Consider the following 7,414-nt stretch of genomic DNA (forward strand, 5'->3'; position numbering starts at 1 on the left):
CTGATATAGCAGTATCTTAGCTACTGTAACTACTTTTCATTTGTAATGCAACTCAAATTAGAAGGGAAGAAATGTGATGGAAAGGTTTGATATTTTCCAGGAGCCAAATTGAAAGAACAGAATAAAACTTAGTAATTAAAGGACTCTGACATTTGTCCACTGCTAACTCATAAAGTGTATTTTTTTCCACCTGAGGGGCACAGCCACCACTGCCAAGTGACAGCTCCTGGCTTTAGAGACAAAACTGCAGACTCTTATACTGTTCTACCTTCCCCACTAATCAAAAACTTTTTTTTTCTTTGCAATCCAGTGACTCTTGGACTGAAAATCAGCATGCTTCAGGTTAAGAACCATGAACCAGTCCCCTCTTTGAGTGATGCTGGTAGCAATTATTATTTATTTTCAGTAAGGAAGTAGAGAATTTAACTTTCTTGAAATTAACCCTCTGTCCTTCTGTCAGTAGGAAATGCCTATGCAAATACTCTTGCTAGAGACCTGTCTGGATTTTTTTGTTTTGTGTTTTTTGTTGTTTAGGTTTTAGGTTTGGGTGTGGTTGGTTGTGGAGGTGGGGGGGGGTTGTTTTTAATTTTTGCTTGGAAGAGGTCTCTCCCTTTCCCCCTTTTAAACTGGCTCTTTGGGGAAAAAAAAGAAAAATTTCCCCTGAAAAGGAAAGAAGGATAACTTGGAAAAACTCCAGGATGGGGAGTGGCAGGGAAGCCAGATAAATCTGTTCACTATTGGAAATATGCGTGTTACCCAGGGTTGAAGACTCAGGCAAAGAAAGGCTCACAGGAGCCTGCCTCTCAAAAGGAAAAAAAGAAGTTAGGTGAGCTTCTTTAGCACATTTGCAGAAGTACTGTCTTAAGAATAGGGAGCCCATGGAGAAAGACTTAAACGCAGCTGACCTGTGATTATGGCAGCGTTCTCTGTGCTTCCTAATGTAGACCAGATACTATAGTTTCTGCAACAGCAGATCTTGGAGTTGAAAAAAAGACCTTATAGCTCTTATTCAAGCTTTTTGAATTTGCAGCTTTAAATCAATTTGTTTGAATAACTATTTGTTTAAAACTACTTCCAGGCCAGAGACAAAGTCCTGATGAGCTGTTGCACTCTAATTTGGGATTTTGAATGATTTGACCCTCTTCTTTCTCTCCTATACCTGTATTTTTTGCAATCACTGTATAAAGATCTGCCCCTCAAACGAGTGCCATCATCTCTACCAACAGTGAAAGCTGCCCCTTTTTTTGGTTAGGAGAAGTTCATTTTAATGACCTGAGAGCTTGGAATTTGGAGGATTCACCTGAAGTGCAGTGAAAAGAGCGTTCCAGGCTTTCTGCTCACAGTATGAAGCTGTCACATACAGACAAAGATGGACAATAGCTCCATCACCTCCTATCTCAAGAGGCAGGATGGTAAGATTGCCTTCTTATGTATGTGAGGCAGTAACCTGGTTGATGCGATGGAGTTTGAATACTTATTACCAAAGCTATGGCTACCACCTCTGGCCAGGGCTCGGAACATGCAAGCAAGGTGAGCTGAGCTTTTTCAAGCCAGCAGGTCATGGATCAGCATTGAAGAACAGTGTTCTCAGATCCATGTACTCCAAGACAGCAGATATTCTGTCGTCAACCTTGCTGTGATGGTCTCAGTCACAAAATACTTGGTCCTCCTAGTCCACAAAGTGTGAGATGATACTTCCAAGTTAAGCACTAGCCATGGGGTGTTTTGGTATTCACTGGCAACTTTTAGCACAGAATCCTTGAATCCTGCCTCTAATTTTAGACCTTTTCATATTTGGTATAGGTTAGGTGTTTCACTCAACCTTCAGCTGAGCCTCTGCATAGATGAGTCTCATGGTGAGGGTACCTCCTAAGGATATGTGGACAAGATTTGACCCTTTGAGTTTTTCTTGAGCTGTATTTGCTGGAAGAGATGTACAGACTGCTATTTATTGCACCCTCAAGTGAGTTTGTTTACTGTCACAATGAGAATCTCTCTTTTTCTGCTAAAGAAAGACCCACTATTTCAATAGGACAGCCTTTGTAGACGGCTGAGGATGGTCTTTGATGGTTATCATTAAATTCAAGCAAATAGCTTGGACAGCAGAATATCAATGGTCAAGATCCTTCAGGAAGGTCACATCATTGTGAAAAGTGAAGAGAACTTGTCCTTTCACCTTAGAAATTCCCAACAGCTATCTTAAAGCGTGTGGTCCTAGTATGAGAAAGTAAAACGAAGTGCTTTGCTGGAACTCTTAACAGAACACACACAGTGTAGCAGTGTTGGTGGTATCTCTGAAACTGCTCATATCACACCCTTTCTGACTCTTCAAATCTCATCCCCCCTGTCACTGGAATTTGCAGCTTTGATTTTTCTTCTTTTTAATTCAGTGTTTTAGTACTGAGGGGATTGCCTGTCATGTGACTGGGTGAGCAGCCACAAGCAGGTGCTTGGAGGTTTCCTCATAGCTCTTGAGATGTGTTCTCCGTAACAGCAGGTCTACCATCATCTTCAGATTCCTTTGAAGTTGTTTGTAGGCAGCTACGTGATCTGGAGAGAGGAGGGCCTATGGGCATTTTTACAGTACTGCTAAGAAAAAAAAAAAACCCAGCATTTGGATTAAGACACATCCACTGTATGTTCTTGCTCTTGATCCAGCCTGACAGATAGCGATTTGGTTTGTAATGCAGTTGTCTGGTTGATGAGAAGCCTGCAGACTTAGTGACCCTGAGCCTTTTTTCACACTTGCTACTTCAACATGGCTTGCATCGAAAGACAAGCTTAAACGTCTAAACCTACCCCTTACTCTGACTTGAATTATTCCTTCTGTTTCACATTATAATCCACATAACATACTATTCATAATACTGAAATGTCTTTCTTCCATTTAGCATTGTTTTATTATTTTCAGCTCCAGGCATTAAAAGAAAGGTGCTTGTTAACTTACTGGCTTACACCTTCTGTTTACTGATGTTTCCTAGGTAGATGATAAGCTAACAAAATACATAATTACTTGATCCAAGTCTTAAGAGCCTGCACGTCCAATAAATGATATCAGTTTTTCTTACTGACTGCAACTATACTGTAACCTAACCTGATGGCTCCTAAATTTACTGTATGAAATACACTCACTTGTGCTGTTCATAGATTCCCTCTCCAAGGCCCTGTGATACACACTAATGGTATCGTACAGCTCCTTTTGCAGAATCCTAATGCAAAGTCTAGCTTTTCAAATGTATTAGAACTAGTATTTTAATTTCCTTTCACCTGGAGTCATTTAACGGATTTTATAGTAATTAAGATTTTCAGTAAGCTCAGTTTAAAGCTTTCAGTATTAATGCTGCTTATAAAGTTTTAGAGAGATTTTTACAATGACCTACCTTTGCAGTTCTTAACTACAAAGAGATAAATGCCTTTATTGTTTAAGACAAACATGAGTGAGGACAATATTACTGTGATGCAGGTGAAACTTTCCTGTGGAGTCAGTAGAACGGTTTACTTGTGCTATCAAATTTTGGTACTAGGTCATTTAGGGGAGTACTCTTCTCCTTGTTTGCATACTGTAATTAAAAAACAACAATACCTGCTCCACTGTGGTGGCTGTTGTGTTCCTGGAGAGATTTTTCACTAGTATGCTTTATTTCCTCTGTCTTATTTCTCTGCATGACACGTACGTGCCGAATGGCTTATTTGGTAATAATTCCTGAATACTAGAAATTAACTTTGCATGCTGCACTTTAAACTTTTGCTATATGCTTCATTTTTATTGTGTGTGGCTTGTGCCCTATGACTTCAACATTCAGGGTCCCAGTTTTCTTACAGAATTTGCATGGAGTTGATTCTCTTTAGAAGTGTTAACAAAAAATGGTAATACACATGATATTTAAGCTTTTTCCTTATCTACTTCAAACCATGATCTGCAGCATCCGCACCTCATTGCAAAATGATGCTCCTTATCTAAAAATACATCTGAGCAGAAACTTAGCTTCAGATCTCATTTCTTGCATTCGTCTGCATAACAAAAGGATCGTTTGAGGGTTGGGGGCGGGGGGGCGAGTTGCCTTTTTATACCGTGTGTTGTCTTTGCTCACAGGAAGGAGATGCACACAATATATAAACTAAATATACTTTTTATTAGCAAGGCTTTTATAATACAGTCTTGCATTCAGCAGCTTAGCTGAACACAGACAAAAGCAGCAGAATTTGAATTACTTCATGCACCACTTACACAGAGGATGGGTGCAGCATCTGCACAGGAACATGCTTAACTCAGTTTAACTGCAACAGTTTCAGCAGACTTCCTCTCTTTCCCACATCACTTCAGGAAGCCACTGCCTTTTTTGGAAAGACTAACAAGGTATTTCCTTTTCACTGCTGAAGTTTTTCTGCTTCTGTCCACTCACATTCGTATCCTGACTCCCCCTCTTCTCTCAGGATGAAGTGTAGCTGGCAGGGCTGGCCTCTCCTGTCTCATCGCGCTAATTCCTATACTCTGAAAATGCACTTTTCTCCGCTTCCTCTTTTTCATCGACTTCCTCCAACGCTCCAAACCCATTTCACTAACCTCCATTCCTGAGTGTGCGATAGGCTCTATTCCATGTTTACCACCCAACAGCAGTTCTTAAGTGACACACTAGCTAAAGTGCTTGCTACAGACTTAACCCCCCAAACCTCCACACATGCTTCAGCTCTACCATGATCCATCTGTTTTTTTCAGATGATTTCTCAGTCCTCATGATTACCATGTCTTTCTCTTAGTATTTTCTCTCCCCCATACAACTAGCTCTGCTCTTGGTCTATTCTATTTCATGAATCTATCCACTGTCACCTTTGGCCACGTCTCTGTGTCGGGAGTCACATATTTACCAATTCTGATGCATTCTTTGTTAATCTCCTTATAATCTAAGCCAAAGATGGCAAAACCTGAATTCCATCTTCCCTGCCACTCCTCACTTCTCCTCTTTTACAATTTTTTGATGACCACCATGACCACATTCGAGTGCGGTAAGTCTGATTTGCCTAGCATGTTCATACCATTCCCCCCCTCCCCCCCCCCAACAACTTTGACACCTGCTTTAGTAATCCACACGCATCATTCTGCTCCAGCTGTGGCTATCCGAATCCTTCTCAAGCATCAGCTACAGCACCAGGTCCATTCCAAACACTTAGCAGGTTTTTCTTTATTTTTCTTTCACTACAGCTCTCTAAATCCCTCTTTGACACCATCCAAGGTTTTCTCTCCTACCCTCTCCTGCAGAGTGTTTCTCCAAACTGTAATAATTGACATCTAAGTGAAATTGGTTTTATTCCTTTCGCCTTCCATCTCAGTCATCAGTCTTCACATAAGGAAATTCAACAAGCTTAGCATGCAAGCCTCGGTCAGGTTTATCATCTAATCAAAGCTGAGGTTTTGCTCACAAGTTGCTTACAGCTCAGAAGGAGGATATATTTCAGCTGACAGTAGATGTTTTCTGAAAGCTATGTTTACGTTGTTCTCATCTAGAAAAGAGTATGGCCCACAGACTTCAGCAGAAGCAGAAACACTGAGGTATGAAACCTGAAAGTTGTGTTTTCATAGTATCTCAAACTCCAAGCAGTGCATCTCATAATATCTTGCATCCATACGTACAAACCTTTAGCTCATTTTAAACTGGAATTCCACACCCAGAATACTAGAAAATGGGCAAAACCAGAGCGTTGTCTTCCCAGATTTTCCAGATAGGCATAAGATAGCAGGATCAGTTCTTGAACAGGAATACCTCACTGTTCATACAGAAGCTGGTCCTAAATCCAAACTTACAAAAAAAAAAAATTATTCCGCTCTCTTCAGAGCATTCAATGCATCCTCACAACTATGCCAATTCTATTCAATATCCTTGTCTCTAGCTTTACATTTATGGATGACTATTTTTCTTTATATACCTAGTTTAAAAAAAAAAAAAGAATCTAAAGATGCCAAGATTACAGAATATTTTGAGAAGAGATAACAAATCTTTTTTTTTTTTTTTTGATTTTCTTTATGCTGGCATATAAACCTGTAGAAGGTATCCAGGAACATGAAGCTGAATTTTAGCTTACTGAAGGCAGGGTAGGTTGATACCTACCCATCGTCAGTGATCTCAGAACATAGAGATGGAGGGGAAAAAATGCAATTTGTATGAACTTAGTCTCTAGAATTAATTGTTTCAAAAGTATAGGAGAGCTGAGTATGAAATATATTTTTTCTGTGTTTTGATGATTACTAATGATTGCTGGGTTAAGAGTCAGACTTAGTATGGCCTATATTAATTATAAAATTATCATTGCTAGAAAATCATCTAGTATGTGAACAAGCTTAATGTAAGGCTAATAAACTGAAAAGCCCCAGAGCAGAAATGTTACATAGTGTCTGCACACACAAAGCCACTGTTAAGAGAGTGCTTAGCCTCACTACAATTACAAAATTATACTGAAACACTTGTTTTGTGCCATAATCCTTAATTTTGTGCCTTATGCCAAATTCATCCCTGGCCTCAAAATTCCTAGTGTAATTCAAGCTTCAAAGATTAGCTAGGTCCAAACTCCCTAAATGTACCACATTCCACAAAAGACAGTGTTGTCTTTTTCAGAAAAGTATCTATTTATAATTCAGAATCCTACCTTCAACTTTGTATCCCTAATATCACTAAAGCCTTCCTTTCTCTGTCAAAGGGCATTTCACAGTTCCCTGTTTCTGCTAAATAATATCAGGTATCATAGCTATTTAAAGCAAAACATATGCTTTCTTCCAAGATGCAGGAGGAAAAAAACAAAACCAAAACAACCATAACTCATACCAGCTGAAGTACTGTGCTTCAATCTTACTCTCACCTTAAAAAATAATCCAATATGACGACAGAACTATAAAGTATTATCTAAATTAGAATATATAGTATAAACCTTTAGCATTTTTTTCTGTAACTTTTTCAAAATGAAATTATTACTGTATAGAAGATAATAAAATCGAATAATCAGCAGCCTTTAAGGCATAGCTGTGCTTCCTGTTGCACAGTGTAGAAATGCTTCTGAGCCAGCACTGTTACAGCACAGATTCCATTATTATGTGAAAATACCAATTTTGTTTCTCAGAAGTGGAAAACACGGTATTGTACCAAACCAGCGAAGCCTCATCTGTCAGCACACCATCTTATTAATCCAGTTATACTGCTTCTGGAGCAAATGCAATTACTACTAATTCATGGGCCTGTGTTGCACTTCAGTGTAACTCCATTTCATACCTTATTAAAAAAAAAGGCAACACATCAGACTAACAAATCCAGCACAGAGAATGAATCCAAAGTTACAGTATGTGGATCTCGACAGAAGAGGAGGAGAGACCAAACTCAGCCTAGAAACACTGCAGTGATTCATTTCAGCACCTACAGCTCTGCAGGTA

Source organism: Struthio camelus, chromosome 2 (assembly GCF_040807025.1).
Source record: "Struthio camelus isolate bStrCam1 chromosome 2, bStrCam1.hap1, whole genome shotgun sequence".
In the NCBI taxonomy this organism is placed as follows: Eukaryota; Metazoa; Chordata; class Aves; order Struthioniformes; family Struthionidae; genus Struthio; species Struthio camelus.